Source organism: Schistocerca americana, chromosome 6 (assembly GCF_021461395.2).
Source record: "Schistocerca americana isolate TAMUIC-IGC-003095 chromosome 6, iqSchAmer2.1, whole genome shotgun sequence".
Taxonomy (NCBI): Eukaryota; Metazoa; Arthropoda; class Insecta; order Orthoptera; family Acrididae; genus Schistocerca; species Schistocerca americana.
This window is the reverse complement of record NC_060124.1, coordinates 5,646,545-5,666,821: the sequence shown is the minus strand read 5'-3', so window position 1 is coordinate 5,666,821 and position 20,277 is coordinate 5,646,545.

Genomic DNA, 20,277 nt, shown 5'->3' with positions numbered 1-20,277 from the left:
TGGAAACGATTGTGCAGGGCGAAATTCACTACAGATAAGGAGACATATAAAAGTGAGTTAATTATATTTTAAATATATGTGACATGAACGTACGCTATCGAAGCTGGGGCTATAGAGCTCTTCCTAAACACTGGATCGATTTCAACCAAATTTGAGTACATATATTACTTGCTATCTGGAAAGACTTACTGTGATGGTAAGAGCCACACGCCTGATATGAGCATGGGGTTAATAACTTAAAGAGAGGAGGTAGGTATGAGAGGACAGACAGAGAGTGAGGGAGAGGAGGAGATGGAGAGAGTTAGGAGGGAGGCACAGGTGGACGGAGAGTGGGGGCTGGGGATATTGACAGAGGTTAGGGCAGGAGGAGATGGGAGAGAAAGGGAAGGAGTTGGACCTAGTGAGGAGATAGAGGGTGAAGAGGAGATGACACAGAGGGCAGAAGGAAGAGATGGACAAAGAGATGGGGAGGAGCTGAAGCAGATGGACAGGGCGAGGCATGTGAGGAGGATAGACAGAGAATGTGGAGGGGAGAAGATAGACAGAGGGGAAAGGAGGATACAGGGTAACAGATGAATGGAAGAGATCCATGTATGGGTAATACTGGGTATTCAGCTTGTTATTACACACATTAAAAAAGTTTTGCATCACCCCAGTTCCCACAACTCCTGAAGATAGACATACAGACACTGTCCTTTTGACCAGAGATGTCACTAAGGCCACCCAAAGAAGTAAACAACCATTCATGAGCAGCGCCTATTAGACGGAGGGTGTCCGACAGCCGATCAGTTCCAGTCATTCCACCAGGAAGGATGTAAACTGCTTGTGTTGTCGGTAGTTCAACCATGCCTAGACGGTCAATGCCGAGGTTCGGTCGCATCCGCATTGTTACTTTGTGCCAAGAAGAGCTCTCAGGAACGGGGGTGTCCAGGCGTCTCGGTGAGAAACAAAGCGATGTTGTTTCGACATGAAGGACATACAGAGAAACAGGAACTGTCGATGGCATATCTCGCACAGCCCGCCCATGGCTGGCTACTGCAGTGGATTACCGCTACCTAGTGATTATGGTTCGGAGGAGCTCTGACACCAACGCTATCATGTTGAATAACGCATTTAGTGCAGCCACAGGACGTCGTGTTACGACTCAAATTGTGCGCAATGGGCTTCATGATGCGCAACTTCACTCCCGACGTCCATGGCGAGGTCCATCTTTGCAACCACGACACAATGCAGCGTGGTACACATGGGTCCAACAACATGCCGGATGGACCGTTCAGGAATGGCATCACGTTCTCTTCACCGATGAGTGTCACATATGCCTTCAAGCAGACAATCGTCGGAGACGTGTTTGTAGGTAACCCGGTCAGGCTGAACGCCTTAGATACACTGTCCAGCGAGTGGAGGAAGGTGGAGGTTCCCTGCTGCTTTGGGGTGGCGTTATGTGGGTCAGCCGTACGCCGCTGTTGGTCATGGAGGCGCAGTAACGGCTGTACGATACGTGATGGCCATTCTCCGACCCTTTAGTGCAACCATATCGGCAGCATACTGGCGAGGCATTCGTCTTCATGGACAATTCGCGCCCCCATCGTGCAGATGTTGTGAATGACTTCCTTCTGGATAACGACATCGCTCGATTAAAGTAGCCAGCATGTTCTCCAGAAAAGGGCTGTTAATGGACGACGTCATCCGCCATTCACTCTAAGGGATCTTCGCCGAATCGCCGTTGAGGAGTGGGACAATCTGGAGCAACAGTGCTTAATGAACTTGCGGATAGTACGCATCAATGCAAGAGGACGTGGTACTGGATATTAAAGGTACCGGTGTTACCAGCAGTCTGGACCACCACCTCTAAGGGTCTGGCTGTATGGTGGTACAGCATAAAATGTGTGGTTTTCATGAACAACAAAAAGTTCAGAAATGATGTTTATGTTGATCTCTATTACAATTTTCTGTACAGTTTTTGGAACTCTCGGAACCGAGGTGATGCAAAACTTTTTTTGATGTGCGTATAATAAATGATTGTTGTTTGTTATTCACTTCGTTGCCTACGTTAATTTTGTCGTAGTCTAATATTTCCCTGTGACAACACCATTTCAGCTTGCAAGCACGCCACCGTGATATAGCAGGTAATTTATATGGTAGGCTGTTCACATCCTGGAACTTTTGTGTTGGGCGCCATACATATTTGGTGAACACAATACAATTTGGGGGGGGGGGGGGGTAAGGATTTGTAAAGGTTTCACGCCAATACATATTCATGAAAAACATGTATACGTAAACTGGCTACAAGCACTTTAAAGATTATTTCCAATATATAAATTAGAGACGACGAAAGTTCACACAAAATTGCGAGTGGACGTGAACGTCTGTATTTTTTGTGTCAACACACTAGTGTGGGGTTTTATATTTTGGACTGCTAACCCCGTTAAGTTTCATGGAGGATTACAAAGTACATAATATACTGATCTGGTTTTATTTTTCGAAAGTAGTTACACGCCATGTTCTGGTGCTGTAGCATTGTTATTGCAACAGCTATCCTCCACTCAAGATATGCTAATAGCACCGGTGGTCAAACTTGAAGCAGATAAGGAAACTGCCTTAGGAAGCTTTAAGATGCTGTCAACACAGTTTCCAGCTTCCTACTGGAAGTAGAAAAACTGTCCTAGTTACGTTTCCTGCCTGGTGCAACAACACATCACACATCAGTTAATAGATGACATTGGGTGCAAAGCTTTTGTTGTTGCACAGAGTGGTGTGCAAGTGTTAAACTAATGCAAAGGCTATGACCCAAAATAGATCTAGTGACTCTTTCATAGTCACAAATTAAACATAAGCTGAAATCATATTTTGAGATACAAGTGAATGTAGCAGCAGCCAGGCAGAATTTTTTTTTTTTGAAGTTTTATTAAACTTATAGAACGTTGCAAAGAGTGAACAGCGCAATTACACGTGCTACTAAGAGACTGGCAATTACTGTTGTGGGGCTGTGGGTGGAGTAATTGTTTGTTATAATGTAGAATGTAATGTAGAAAAGATGCATTTCCCGGCCGATTAGCAACATATGTGCGGCGGCGAGTGGAATTAATTGTTTTACAAGATGTTCCTATTATTTATTTAATGCTGTTGTTTGCTGTTCTCAACACTGGCTCTCTAACTACAATATTGGCAACCAGAAAGTGATTAGCAAAACGTAAAGCCTGTAATTAGAATTCCTAGTGCCCACTTCTCTGAGAAATACATTTATAGCTACAGCTTATAGCTCTGAGGAATTAGGAGATTGTCTGGGATTCATAATCAAAAACCATTCTTTATAAAAGGTTCACTATATTCTGAAAGTCACAAACCAAACAGAATCTACACAATCCAACTACCAGAGCAGTTCAGAGTCTAATGCGCTGATGCAACTATAACTGTTCAAATTAAATGTTTAAGTGAATGCTCGCCTTAATTTGATGATAATGTTCATCAAACGCCACGCTAAATAATGGTAGAATGTCTGTCCCGCGGCGGCACGTGAAAATACGACATACGCAAACTGAAGATAGATCATTAAAGTCATCCCAGAATTAACACTTCACTCGAAAACGATTTCATGGTTACGCGTATCCCGAGTAACTTATTACGGCATCCGAGGCTGTTTATAGCAATAATACCGATGCGACGCGACTCCCGGCACAGATGGTGTGCTAATCTGCGTCTGGAGAGAACTGGGGCCTTCCTTCCTCGCGCAGCCTTCTTATACATAAAGCCACGGTGCCGACGGCTAAGAGAACGCCTGATCGAATCGGCTCTCCCGACTAGCCGCTAGGCTAGTAATGCACCACTTCAAGTCATCGAATAAATCATCGCTTCCTTTGATGAAGACTGATGAAGCTCTCAGTTTAAATGTGCAATCAGCACACAAGTAAGTAATCATAATAAAAGTCTGACGTGGCTAAGTCAAATATTTTGGGCGAGAGAATTAATTTAATTACACTACACGCAGTAGAGGAGCTCTGAACTTGCTCTTTGGAGATACGCTATCGCTATAGTTTTATAGTTATTCAGTCGAAACTTCTCACATCTTTATGATTATAGCGGATCTCCCTTATACTTAAATTTGAACGTCCTAGCCTTATTTATTCGCCTACTTAATGTATCTTGCTTCCTTAATTTTTAAGACAAAAACCAGAAAATCATGAATTTCAACTAAAATTTTAATTTGTGAGATCCAGAATACTGTTTCTACTAAATTATTATGAAAAAGGAATCTAAACATAAATTTTTAAGTCTCTAGCTCTTTTCTGTTGCGCCAATGATTTTTACAGAAAACATCAAAATTTCGAAAATGGTTAAGGTTATTGAACTGATATTCAATACATATTGATTTAGTATTACTCCTGACATGCTAGAAACGTATCAGGTTATTTACTTGATTTTAAAGTATTGTGCAATATTTATGACATCAGAGCTAGTTACAGCGGACTGGCTGGCACACAATGGAAACACTGACGTGAATTTTATTCGGCGTGAGTAGGCTGCTTCCCTACACTGTGTCAAAATGACAAGTGCAAAAAGCCTTATGGTCATTATACAAGTCACGACATGCTTGTTATACTCTCCCTCAATAATAAATTAAAGAAAGGCCCTCATAGATTAATTGCTCCATCATTGCAAGATAGTTTATCTTTGTTGTTGTTGTGGTCTTCTGTCCTGAGACTGGTTTGATGCAGCTCTGCATGCTACTTTATCCTGTGCAAGCTTCTTCATCTCGCAGTACCTACTGCAATCTACATCCTTCTGAATCTGCTTAGTGTATTCATCTCTTGGTCTCCCTCTACGATTTTTACCCTCCACGCTGCCCTCCAATGCTAAATTTGTGATCCCTTGATGCCTCAGAACATGTCCTACCTACCGATCCCTTCTTCTGGTCAAGTCGTGCCACAAACTTCTCTTCTCCCCAATCCTATTCAATACTTCCTCATTAGTTATGTGATCTACCCACCTAATCTCCAGCATTCTTCTGTAGCACCACATTTCGAAAGCTTCTATTCTCTTCTTGTCCAAACTTCCATACATGGCTACACTCCATACAAATACTTCCAGAAAAGACTTCCTGACACTTAACTCTATACTCGATGTTAACAAATTTCTCTTCTTCAGAAACGCTCTCCTTGCCATTGCCAGTCTACATTTTATATCCTCTCTACTTCGACCATCATCAGTTATTTTGCTCCCCAAATAGCAAAACTCCTTTACTACTTTAAGTGTCTCATTTCCTAATCTAATTCCCTCAGCATCACCCGACTTAATTCGACTACATTCCATTATTCTCGTTTTGTTTTTGTTGATGTTCATTCTATATCCTCCTTTCAAGGCGCTATCCATTCCCTTTATCTTTAATGTGGGCGAATTAGTAAACGCTAGTATTAGCAGACACGCTTCAGAAGAATACGCTGATGTGTTTACGACGCAAACACAGCCTGCACGGCCAAGCCACTAGAGCTTCCGTCTGCGCAATTCACATACCATGCCTAGATGACGCAACCAGTTGTTCGGAAACAGATTCACTAGACGAAAATTGGGATTTTCTGTAAGCTGTGGTGTTAGACAGAAGCGCGAAGACTGCTTCTCTTTAAATGAAGAATACACTTACTCTAAAACCTTAAGTCAGAAATCTGAAGTGTGTAACAGGTAGCAAATCAGAGAAAGAAATGAAGCACTGAAGCACACAAAAGTGATTCATAATAAAAATTAAAACCGTGTTCATACTGAAACATGGCATAATCAATAAAATTTCATGGAGAAGAAGTAACGGGTATGCTGTCTCTTCAGCAGATGACAAAGCATTAGCTACGGCATCCAGGCTACATAAAGTGCCATTGAACTTTTAAACTGAGACAGGTTTTTGAACACATTTAATTATTTTTGGGAGTAATAGAAATTAGTACGGCCAAAATTTACTGAATTTGAGAGCTTACATTATAGTTACAGTGACCGACAAATTCCAGTCAAAGCATGGCTTACGTTCGGCCGGAAAGCGCCGAAATGGCGTTGCGGCACCTCCCAGGGAATATATTTTTGAACTCATTGGAACACAATCTGTGGCGTGCAGCCGCAGAATTTTCTTTATTTCACCATGTATAAGCCGAATACGGGGTTATAAATACAAAATCAAATAGGGGTAATGCAGGAGAAGGTTTAATAATGAATAAAAAAAAAAGTAGTGCGGGTAAGCCACTACAAACAGCATAGTGAACGCATTATTGTGGCCAAGTTAGACACGAAGCCCACGCCTACTACGGTAGTACAAGTCTATATGCCAACTAGCTCTGCAGATGATGAAGAAATTGATGAAATGTATGATGAGATAAAAGAAATTATTCAGGTAGTGAAGGGAGACGAAAATTTAATAGTCATGGGTGACTGGAATTCGAGAGTAGGAAAAGAGAGAGAAGGAAACATAGTAGGTGAATAAGGATTGGGGATAAGAAATGAAAGAGGAAGCCGTCTTGTAGAATTTTGAACAGAGCATAACTTAATCATAGGTAACACTTGGTTCAAGAGTCACGAAAGAAGGTTGTATACTTGGAAGAATCCTGGAGATAGTAGAAGGTATCAGATAGATTATATAATGGTAAGACAGAGATTTAGGAACCAGGTTTTAAATTCTAAGACATTTCCAGGGGCAGAAATGGACTCTGATCAAAATCTATTGGTTATGAACTGTAGATTAAAACTTAAGAAACTGCAAAGAGGTGAGAATTTAGGGAGAGGAACCTTGATAAACTGACTAAACCAGAGGTTGTAGAGAGCTGAGGGAGAGCATAAGGGAACAATTGACAGGAATGGGGGAAAGACAGTAGAAGAAGAATGGGTATCTCTGAGGGATGAAGTAGTGAAGGCAGCAGACGATCAAGTAGGTAAAAAGACGAGGGCTAGTAGAAATCCTTGGGTAACAGAAGAAATATTGAATTTAATTGATTTAAGGCGAAAATATAAAAATGCAGTAAATGAAGCAGGCAAAAAGGAATATAAACGTCTCAAAAAAGAGATAGATAGGAATTGCAAAATGGCTACGCAGGGATGGCTAGAGGACAAATCTAAGGATGTAGAGGCTTATCTCGCAAGGGGTAAGATAGATACTGCCTACAGGAAAATTAAAGAGACCTTTGGAGGAAAGAGAACCAGTTGTACGAATATCAAGAGTAAAGAAGGGAAAGCAGAAAGGTGGAAGGAGTATATAGAGGGTCTATACAAGGGCGATGTACTTGACAATGTTACGGAAATGGTGGAGGGGGAAGGCCATAGGCATAAATACTGGACCAGGTCCACTCGAGGAGCAGTCTCAGGTCGCACCTGATGAAGGTTACGAGCTACGTGACCGAAATATCGTGCAAGTACGACGCTGATATCCGGCAGAACACCCGACAACCCAAGATGTCATTAGATCGCCGGGAAAGCCTGAAGAGTTACATTAAAAATATTTATAAACCGAACATTAATGTACCAGATCTATAATAAGCGTCTATCCTCAGACAGTGACAGTATAGATTTTGTTACATGATGTGTCACAGCTCAATATTGGTAATTCATTTTGGCTGGACGCTGAATCTAGGTTGTACGCTCTGTGTTACGAGAACCAGGATAGTGTGTCGCTGAACGATATCTGATCTGCGTGACAGCACGAAATACTGGCGTTACTGTGCAGAGCTACAACCCTGGAAGCCTTCACGTGCTCCTGTAGGATTTTAATGCTCTGGGCGTGAGATCACTTGCGCCTGGAAGTGTGCACGAAGGGTCGAGTTGTTCGCGTTTGCCCGCTTGTAATGTGAACAACAGCACATAGAGAAAAGAATGATATACCATTTAAAGGTGAAGTGAAGACGATTCTGTTGATATACAGATATGCCCTGCAGATAATGTGTTTCGCAGGCTGCAGCGTCGAGCAATGATGTATGCTTGAATGAAATGCAGCAAAAAATTAAGAACATTTACGATTTTTATTATACAAAAGAGATGGAGCTATCAATATATAGCGCTCACCGCTGTGCATCGACTGAGCTATTCACAGGTTTCATAACGCCGTTAATTAACCTAAGAGAGACATTTAATTGAAATTTCGATTAAAACTACCATATTATTATACCCAGGGTAACTACACTAATAGCAAAGTAGTACGTAGTGACAGTATTTTTAATTCTCCTCTTTAATTAACTATTTATAAATTTGCGTATTTTCCCAGTAATTCGAAACTGATTAGAGCTACGTTAATTCTGATTGTGCCAGTTTAAAGATCATATAAATTCCTGTTGGATAAAGCTGCCATAAATTTCTAACTCAAACAGGTAACCTGTTTTGACTTTTTGTCTGAAATTTGCAGGAAAATACTAATTTCTCTTTAAATCGATTGCGCTGATCATGAATCTGAAAGCTGTTTCTCTGTTGCACCTCAGGGCTTGAAGCCATCATCATAATCACCTTCATCATCGAAATTTGTACACAGTGAAATCGGAAAGCAATTACAGGAAGATGGAGATGAAGTAGAACAATAAATTGATAAAAGAATTTCTGTTATCCTTCCGTCATTGCACTTTCAACGTGTTCATCAGATACCAAATTATTTTATCGGGTTGAACAAATATCCCTTCTTTCAAATTTGCAAAAGGTATATTTGGGAATTGCGTACACACGTACTGGGAAAGATTCCTACTTTGTCCAGCACTGTCGCAAACTTCTTCATAGTCCCAACAGGGTGTGCAGTGGAGGCTATTAAATGTGATCTCGATCGACCAAATTATCATTCAGAATGTTCTTCAATCCCGCTATAGTTTTTTTCCTCTTAGACCGCTCTCTCCTTACCCACTGATCATAATACGCTCCATTGTCCCAATCACACATAGAAAGTAGAAGGGCATCATGGTGTACATCGTATGATGGCCGAAAAAGTTGCCGAACAGTTTGATCATCACACACAAGCCACTGTTGCTCTTCATACTTCTCATTTTGAAGGAGTGCTTTCGCGGAACTGAATGTCTCTTTTTAAGTGAACGAAATACGCAGCTGGAATTTATGCTAGTTCACTTCCAGTGTATGGCAATACTGCTTTCAATCTTCGCTTTGTAGAATCTATAAATATCCTCCATTGCTGACAGCCATACTTTTGAGCTGTCTCTTTCGTCACTAGTCCAGCGACGTCTTTGCAGAGCACCATTAAACCTTCTTCAACAAAAGAATCCCCAATGTCTTATCACGTCTAGTATGATAAGAAGCATCAAATATTGATCGCTTCTTTGTTCACGTCTACATCACAAATTACACTTATAATCTTTCTCTTTCTTTTGATGCAATTCCTTCCCTGTTTAACGCTTTTATATCAATAACTTGCCGATTTGTATATCGAACATAAATTACTTGAATTTTAACAATTAATAACTGTTGTCTGCAAGCTGGTAAGACCGCTCATTTTTATGGCTCACAATCGACCGTTTTTACCCTTTCACATTACAAGAAGATCAGCGATAAAATCTGAAGATCTGCAAAAATTTTTAGCGTCATATTTTTTATTTAGATCGAAGCGGAACGCTCAGTTCAGCTTCTGTTAAAATGTTTCTCTGACTGCGCCGTCGATGTATTAGCGTTTGCGATAGTGGCGCATCTTTACAGTTACGTAAATTATATAAACCAAATGTCTTTCAAAGAATTGGTCTCATCTTATAAGTTGATCATTTAATACGCAGCTTGGTGAATGTTTTTCCAAGGTTACTTATAGCTTTCATACGACGGAAAGCCCAATAATATTACATCGCTTTGCATTTCATTCTCCCCAATGCTTCACCACCCGACAAACGAACAGAGCTGCCATTGTTACAGGGTGACAATTACTGAACTATATGAAAAAATTCGTCATAACCTCTGAGCGGTTTGCGTTAGGACGTTCAAACTTTACGGTTGGTCGCGGGAAATGATGGAAATTAGTATGTGTATGCACATTTGGTTTAGCAACGAAGCCCACTTTCATTTGGATGGGTTCTTCAGTACGCAGAATTGGCGCAATTAATGGATTGAGAATTCGCATTTCGCGATCGAGAAGTCTTCATTCTCAACGGCTGACTGTGTGGTGTGCAAGGTCCAGCCACGAAAAATAATCGGTGAAATATTCCTTGATGGCAAGGTGACTACCGAACGGCACGCGAAGGCTTTGGGAGATGATTTCATCCCATTATCCAAAGTGACCCTGATTTCGACAAGATGTGCTGGAGATTAATGTGCTGGAGGAGCACTTTGGGGACTGCATTATGGCTCTGTGCTACTCCGAGGCCACAGACATGGGCCTCTATTGGCCGCCATGTTCTCCGCATCTGAACACATGCGACCCCTTTTTGTGGCACTGTGTAAAGCCAAAGTGTAGAGTAATTACCCAAAAACCATTGCTGAGCTGAAAACAGCTATTTAGGTGGTCATCGACATCATAGATATTCAGGCATTTCAGCGGATCATGCAGAATTTCGCTATTCGACTGCGCTGCATCATCGCCAGATATGGCAGGCACATCGAACACGTCGTAACCCAAATCCGAATATCTGCAGTGACGTTCACATGTTGAATAAAGTGTGTGCACGACGTAGTATGTAATTGACTTACGTTTTTTTCCCATATAGTTCAGTAATTGCCAACCTGTATATAAATTACACTACATAGCACAGATTTTACAGGCAGTTAAATAATAAATACCCTACAGTAAGCTGGAAGAACAGATAGCTGTGAAAAGACACCAAAGGTTGATGGAAAAAAATTTATATTACTTTCATATTCAGCGGTGCCAAATTAGTAAACAACGTCACTTACTTTTCAAACCTCAGAACTCATGCCACTGGTGAAGACAAAGAGGTTCTGAACAGATGCTAAAATTTGCAGTTGTTTAAAATTAATTTCTGGCCAGACTACTACACGTATAATTAAGTGCGTTACAACAACAGAAGAACAAAACAAATTACAAAACGTTTTATCCGCTAAATTTTAGTTACGCGATAAATCGTACAAAGCTAAGGCTGCGTATTCAACTAAATACTGAGGAACTACCATTACGAATAACTTAATTTGGAGCGATCACGTAGATAGTGTTGTGGGAAAGCTAACCATAGATTGATTTTTACTGGCGGGGCGCTTACAGGAAGTAACAGGTCGATTAAAGAGACAGGACTGACGGAGGTCATCGAAAAAGTTAAAAAAGGGCAGCGCGTTTTGTATTATCGCGAAATGGGGGAGAGAGAGTGAAAGAATTATACATGAATTCCCGCGGCAGTCATTGGAACTTAGGCGGATTTCATAGTGGCCGTATCTTTACACGAAGTTTCAGCACTCCTCTGAATCAGAAAATATTTCTTAGTGAGAAATGATCATAACTCGCACTGAAAGATTTAACGGTTCGTTTTTCCAACTTGTTGTTCGAGAGTGGAACGGTAGGGAAATAGCTTGAAGGAGGTGCGATGAATCCTCCGCCAGGCACTTAGTTGTAGCGTAGCCATATAACTGAAGATCAAATTTGTTTACATGTCTTATGGTGTACTCAGATTTTTAATCCCATTTGTATCAAAAAAGTTGTAAGTGAGGGTGATGATAGCTTGTAGTCACAGACAACTGGATTTTCCGAGGAGGGGTGTTATGAAGACTTGGAAGGGTGGCGGGCCGGCCGCTATGGCCGAGCGGTTCTAGATACTTCAGTCCGGAACCGCTCTGCCGCTACGGTCGCAGATTCGAATCCTACCTTGGGGGTGGATGTGTGTGATGTCCTTAGGTTACTTAGGTTTAAGTAGTTCTATGTCTAGGGGACTGATGACCTCAGATGTTAAGACCTATAGTGCTTAGAGCCATTTGAAGCATTTGAAAGATGTGGAAGCCATTTTGCCCGTTCACACTTTTTCGGTGGATTGGCAGAGGCAAAACCTATACGTGTCTCAGTGGTGATGTCGGTATACGTTTTGCGGTGATAGAAATTTTTGCATCTCCATTTGCAACAATCTAAAGTACTTTGCGCCAGTTCAGTGTGGACTTAGATATATTCTGCAGTGGTAAGGACTCTATTTGATTTTGCAACAGACCTTGCATTTTTGCGAGTGATGTAGATTGAGCGTTATGGTTATCTGTACTGAGTCTAAATATTCACTCACTTTGCCAGCGTGGACACTTATTATCTCCGTCATTGATGGGCTCTTAAGCTTATTGCATCGTGTGTAGATTACATTATCATTTATTTACGTAAGTTTGGAGTTTCACTTCGATTGATTCTGGCTTTGAGCACCACCTATGTTTTAAAGCTATTATATTTATATAGGTTTTTGCTAAACACCATATGTTGTTGTTGTGGTCTTCAGTCCTGAGACTGGTTTGATACAGCTCTCCATGGTACTCTATCCTGTGCAAGCTTCTTCATCTCCCAGTACCTACTGCAACCTACATCCTTCTGAATCTGCTTGGTTTATTCATCTCTTGGTCTCCCTCTGCGATTTTTACCCTCCACGCTGCCCTCCAATACTAAATTGGTGATCCGTTGATGCCTCAGAACATGTCCTACCAACCGATCCCTTATTGTAGTCAACTTGTGCCACAAACTTCTCTTCTCCCCAATCTAATTCAACACCTCCTCACTAGTTATGTGATCTACCCACATAATTTTCAGCATTATTCTGTAGCACCACATTTCAAAAGCTTCTATTCTCTTCTTGTCCAAACTATTTATCGTCCATGTTTCACTTCCATACATGGCTACACTCCATACTAATACTTTCAGAAACGACTTCCTGACACTTAAATCTATACTCGATTTTAACAAATATCTCTTCTTCAGAAGCGCTTTCCTTCCCATTGCCAGTCTACATTTTATATCCTCTCTACTTCGACCATCATCAGTTATTTTGCTCCCCAAATAGCAAAACTCCATTACTACTTTAAGTGTCTCATTTCCTAATCTAATTCCCTCAGCATCACCCGACTTAATTCGACTACATTCCATTATCCTTGTCTTGCTTTTGTTGATCTTCATCTTATATCCGCCTTTCAAGACACTGTCCATTACATTCAACTGCTCTTCCAAGTCCTTTGCTGTCTCTGACAGAATTACAATGTCATCGGCGAACCTCAAAGTTTTTATTTCTTCTCCATGGATTTTAATACCTACTCCGAATTTTTCTTTTGTTTCGACTCAGGTCTTTCAGTGCTCTGTCAAACTCTTCACGCAGTATCTTATCTCCCATTTCATCTTCATCTACATCCTCTTCCATTTCCTTAATATTGTCCTCAAGTACATCGCCCTTGTATAAACCTTCTATATACTCCTTCCACCTTTCTGCCTTCCCTTCTTTGCTTAGAACTGGGTTTCCATCTGAGCTCTTGATATTCATACAAGTGGTTCTCTTCTCTCCAAAGGTCTCTTTAATTTTCCTGTAGGCAGTATCTATCTTACCCCTAGTGAGACAAGCCTGTACAACCTTAGATTTGTCCTCTAGCCATCTCTGGTTAGCCAATTTGCGCTTCCTGTCGATCTCATTTTTGAGACGTTTGTATTCCTTTTTGCCTGCTTCATTTACTGCATTTTTATATTTTCTCCTTTCATCAAATAAATTCAATATTTCTTCTGTTACCCAAGGATTTCTATTAGCCCTCGTCTTTTTACCTACTTGATCCTCTGCTGCCTCCACTACTTCATCCCTTAGAGCTACCCATTCTTCTTCTACTGTATTTCTTTCCCCCATTCCTGTCAATTGTTCCCTTATGCTCTCCCTGAAACTCTGTACAACCTCTGGTTCTTTCAGTTTATCCAGGTCCCATCTCCTTAAATTCCCGCCTTTTTGCAGTTTCTTCAGTTTCAATCTGCAGTTCATAACCAATAGATTGTGGTCAGAATCCACATCTGCCCCTGGAAATGTCTTACAATTTAAAACCTGGTTCCTAAATCTCTGTCTTGCCATTATGTAATCTATCTGAAACCTGTCAGTATCTCCAGGTTTCTTCCAGGTATACAACCTTCTTTCATGATTCTTGAACCAAGTGTTAGCTATGATTAAGTTATGCTCTGTGTAAAATTCTACAAGGCGGCTTCCTCTTTCATTTCTTCCCCACAATCCATATTCACCTACTATGTTTCCTTCTCTCCCTTTTCCTACTAACGAATTCCAGTCTCCCATGACTATTAAATTTTCATCTCCCTTCACTACCTGAATAATTTCTTTTATCTCGTCATACATTTCATCAATTTCTTCATCATCTGCAGAGCTAGTTGGCATATAAACTTGTATTACTGTAGTAGGCATGGGCTTTGTGTCTATCTTGGCCACAATAATTCGTTAACTATGCTGTTTGTAGTAGTTAACTCGCACTCCTATTTTTTCATTCATTATTGAACCTACTGCTGCATTACCCTTATTTGATTTTGTATTTATAACCCTGTAATCACCTGACCAAAAGTCTTGTTCCTCCTGCCACCGAACTTCACTAATTCCCACTATATCTAACTTTAACCTATCCATTTCACTTTTCAAATTTTCTAACCTACCTGCCTGATTAAGGGATCTGACATTCCACGCTCCGATCTGTAGTATGCCAGCTTTCTTTCTCCTTTTAACGACGTCCTCTTGAGTAGTCCCCGCCCGGAGATCCGAATGGGGGACTATTTTACCTCCGGAATATTTTACCCAAGAGGACGCCATCATCATTTAATAATACAGTAAAGCTGCATGTCCTCGGGAGAAATTACGGCTGTAGTTTCCCGTTGCTTTCAGCCGTTCGCAGTACCAGCACAGCAAGGCCGTTTTGGTTAATGTTACAAAGCCAGATCAGTCAATCATCCAGATTGTTGCCCCTGCAACTACTGAAAAGGCTGCTGCCCCTCTTCAGGAACCACACGTTTGTCTGGCCTCTCAACAGATACCCCTCCGTTGTGGTTGCACCTACGGTACGGCTATCTGTATCGTTGAGGCACGCAAGCCTCCCCACCAACGGCAAGGTCCGTGGATCATGGGGGGTAATGAGTACTAGGAAGTATTAATCAAGAAGCCAAGCAAGTCATTTATATGGCTGAAAGACTCCTTACGACTGCAAGAGACAGATTTTCTGTGACTAGTGATACAAATACTCTGTGGACTGAATGTGGAACATTATGTGTACAGTGGACTTATTTGTTCTGATGTAGAATTACGGAAAGCAGGATCGAATCGGAACTGTAATCAGTGGCATTGTTATAAGCAGCCATTCTGACTACTGCATGCAATTTGATTAATTATTTCATTTCATACAAGAGGGTTATGTATCCTGAAAGGTAGCTATAAAGATCATTTATGGAAAAATACAATTTCATGAATGGGAAAGATATGTCAAATTCTTTGGTTATTTTAACTTCTCCCTAGTCTGTGGCTCGACACATCATTTGGTGTGTTGTAACTCGTGTGGAACTTTGTACCCTGCGAAATCAGTAGAGCCTGCACCTCGGTCGTTTATACTCTACTTTAGAGATTAGATTCTGGACTTTATCGAAACTGATACTCAACTTGGACCCTGATTCCCATGCTGTCGATACGTCATAGCACCGAAGGTGGAATCCTCTGATTATTTTATGAATTTTTAGAGTCGACGGTCACCGGAATTCTGTACAGCCACCGAGATTTTATTCCAGGTTTCGACTTCGACATCTAGGGCAGACAGAGTATGGTAATGAACTGTAATTTCGAATCATCTTGTTTTATAGACTTGATAATTAAAGAAGGAGTCAATTTTCCTCCGGGAAGTGTTGGAGATAATTGTGTTAAAAGAAGTTTCCAATCAAGTAACTAGATATTATTCAGTCACAATAATTTAACTTCAGTTTCATGGGGAGAGAAGTTAAAACTGGCACTACGATCTACGAGCAGTCTGCAATACCTGGCATGCATTTCTACATGTCGACTTGCGTTCCAGTACGTATTAAAATATTTGACATCCAGTCGCTGTCGCATCTCTGATATCGTCTTCTGTTGGATGGCGCATATCGATGGGATAACGCCGTCTCAATGTCAATCATTGACGTCGCTTAGCCATATCTTTGCTGACGTACAATCTAAGAGTTTGCAAAAAAACCTCAAAGACGGCAATCGGTGTTCCACATACGATTATGATTGGGTATTTCTTTTATAGTATATATTTTATCACATGTTGACAAAATGCTGTTTATACCAGTCACTTCATATAATATAAACTAGCTTTCGTGTAATCATTCTGCATATACCTTATTGTAATAACTATTTTACATCCTGTATGTCTGTTTCCCTATCGCTGACTTAATGCGGTATGCAGTGGGCGGAAAATCGCGTATTTAAGCAACAGCTGCGTTGTTCGCCTTAGCGGTTGACGTTCGTAGAGTTATAACACATGGTTCATTCAACGCCAGCTCCTACTATGATAGGTAAAATTTCCTTTTTAATATTTTATATATGATGTATTTTACATGTTGTCAGATATTTCTCCAAATATACTCTGTGTAGTACCACCAAAATAAATGTTTTTGCGGTCTAGATTGTTTGTGTTCATTTTTAAAGTACTATTTACCAGACCGCTGTTCGGTACAACAAATATTCTCAAAAATCACACACACTGTAGCTTCACAAGAGACAAATTTCTCAGCAGGTTGTAGCACTTCCCTTCCGTATTTTGTTACGAAAGATCGAAATATGCAATCTTCCTACAACGATACAATAGGACAAAGTGCATCGTAAGTTATCCCTAAGCTGCAATCTGAGGTCTAAGTTGAATGCACTGCAAGAGTAGATCCAATGAGTTCACAGTCGCCTTTTCGTTAATTGTTCGAGAAGAGGCCTTACAACATATCTTCTAGATCTGTCCCATTGCCCCCATTTGAGTTTATCTCTACAGCTCGTGCTTTCTAACATTGATATTTTTAACAGTGGGATTCAGTGTGGCTTTTGTGATTTCTAGTTTTGTCACTAGAAAAACGTTCAAGACATTTTTAAGGGACAAGGAATGCTACAGTAGAAAGGCCATAGGTGTTATTAAACACTTCGGCGGACCTCGAACCCTGACGACGTCATGCATGGTCACTGAACTTGAAAATATTACATCAAACGTGTGGATTGCCTGTATGTAATGGCGAGATGCTGTGACACCAGTAACCTGGTATGCAGTTCTGTCACCAAAACTTTTGCTTTATCAGGAAAACGCATCTCTCTCTCTCTCTCTCTCACACACACACACACACACACAAACACACACACACACACACACACACACACACACTCATTTCGGACTCTCAATCACAGCCCAGTATTCTACAAGCCATTGAAACGAAACTGCCAATATAGCTGCTCTTTAGATCATGTCCAAAAGCATCTGAACGATTTGAAAGTAGCATCGTGTTCAAAAGTACCCAACTATTTATCAATAATATACAATTGTGCAAACACACACACACACACACACACACACACACACACACACACACACACACACACACACACACACACATTCATAAATAGTTCTTTTGTTCTTCGCGAAAAAGGAAATGATTTCGATAAATACTTTACTGTCTCATCAGCGTATTTCCAGTCTCTCTGCTTCATACTTCGAGAAAAAATGTTTGTGCCTAATAATGTAGTCTGTCTTCAATTCCTTTTATTGATTTAATATTTTTATGTTGTCAATGTCATAACAAAAAAATTAATTGTGTGTGTAATTGGTTACGCAGTAGTTTCAGAATAATGTTTGTCTTCGTGGTCAGCTTCCTTTGAACAGAAGGAACTTTCAGGTGAAACAAATAAAATTATATATACTATTTTTTATTTTTCATACATCACGTCGGTAACAAATCAGATATATTGAAACTTTTATCCATTGTGGATGTGGAACACCGGAACAGTAATATGAGAAGGTTTTCATAAATTACCACGACCACTTGTGTTTTAAAATAGACGTATTTCAGTAAATCATGACTGATTTCCAGCTGCCTAGCAGCACATAATCGGATGGTACATACATACTTTCAGTCATATTTTGTTGTAGCTTTGTGAGGCTTGTTGTGTATGTGTGGCAAGACAGAAAACGACCGCAAATAAGAGCTACATGTGGTACAATTTCACGAAATATTTACAATCTAAGTTGCACTTGCAAATGTTACTTACAATTAATAGATTCTGCAGATATATTTTCGCTATCTGTACCACTTTCTAGAGCATTACTCATGTTTCTAAATTGCTTTCACACACTACAATTAACAGACTTCGCGACAGACACCAACTTCCATGTCTTATAAACTGTAAACAAACCAAAGGGTGTCATTAAATTACAGGCTCAAACATTTTGTCTTGAACCTAAAACGTTGCTGGTTGACACTCACGTTGATGAAGGGTATATCTTTCTTACAGGAAATATAAATGACAAATCAATTGAAATCAGTAAAAACTGAGGTACTAATTAATATGTGTAATTTACAAAGTGTATGAAGCTAGATTTGTAGATGATATTTCTATTACATTTATGAGTACTGGTGCTGGGATTATTTTTAAAAGCTGTTCTCTTGCTTGATATATTGGCAGAACTGGACATAAAACATTTGAGATTAACATGTTAACATTACAGAATAATATAAAATTAATAACTACTATGGGCATTTGGTAGGGAGTGGTAATAAGGGTGCAAGGGTGCAAGGGGGGGGGGGGGGGGGGGGGAGAACTAAGAGGGAGAGAGACTGTCAAAGCGAGAGTGAGTGTGTGTGTGTGTGTGTGTGTGTGTGTGTGTGTGTGTGTGTGTGTGTGTGTGTGTGTATGCATGCCTGTATGTCTTGCGGATTCCTTTTCTCAATGCCTGCTTAGTTCTTCAGGTTTAAAGAATCTTTAAAATTCTGAAACAAGGGTTTATTTGCTAATTCTGCCCATTCATTTAAAATAGTAAATAGTATGGGGTGATCTATGTTTGTGCATGGAAAGGAGGTCCATTTTTATTCCCTTGTCTACAGTGTGTAGGATATGGAGGTTGATTTTTATGTCTGTAATGTAATGTTCATTTGCTGCCAGGTGGGTGACAAACATGGATCTATTTAAGGTGTTCAGACGGAGTGCATCAGTGTGCTCTCTGTGATGCATTTCACAGCTACTTCCTGTTTGCCTCATGTAGTACCAGGAGCATCTATCACATGTTAATTTATATATGCCAGATTTGTGAAAGGGTGTGATGACTCCTTTAGTATTATAGATTAATTTGTTTTTTATTTTGTTGTTCATGTGAAAGCTTAGTTCAACATCGCGTGATGGTTCTTTTGTATTATGGACTTTTTTGTTTTGTATTTTGTTTTTGGTGTGAAAATTTATATTACAGTTGTGTGGTTTGAATAGCTTAGCGAGTTTGTATGAGATGTTACTGAGAAAAGGCATACAGAAATATTAGGTTTCTTCTGCTGCTGAGGGCTGGCTTGTTATTCGTGTTTCATTCTGCTAAATTTTGTCGTCCAATTTATCAAATATGGTTGGATCATAAGCACTGTTTGATGCTATTATTTTTAAAATATATTTTTCATTAATTTTTATAGTAGGTTCAGCTTGAATTATTTTATTTTGTTGAACGCTGGTTTAAAGAAAACCTATTTTATCCTGATTTGGGTGGCATAATGTATTGTTAATTATGATGTCTGATGTAGTAGGTATCCTGTGTATTTGGAATTTATGTTTGTTGTTGTGGTGTCTGACGCTTAGCTCAAGAAAGTTGAGTTCAAATTGAGTTTCATGTTCTACTGTAAACTGTGCTTTGGGATGACAATTATTGAGTTTATCATCTAAGGTGTCAATATCAGTGGTTGTTACACTATATAGCATCTGGATGTCATTAACATACATTAACTGTAAATGATTTTGTCTTTTTCTATTTAGTTTGCTTTAAAGAAACAAAACACACACACACGCACACACACACACACACACACACACACACACACACACACACACACTACCTATCTCTCACTCACTCCCTCCCACTCCCCTCTCACTCTGGCTCTAACAGTCTCTCTCCATCTTCCTTCTCATCCCCTCCCTCATGCACTTCCCCCTCGCCACCCCTCTTTTACCACTTCCTACCAAATGCCCAGATGACTCATTAACTTTAAATTAACCACTAGCCTGCTAATCTCTATTGCTCAAATGTTGTACACCCAGTTCAGCCAATGTATCAAGCAAGAAAATAGTTGTTCAAAATAATCCCAACATACACCTAAGCGTAATAGAAATATCATCTAAAAACTAGTTTCATACATCTTGTAAATTGCTCATA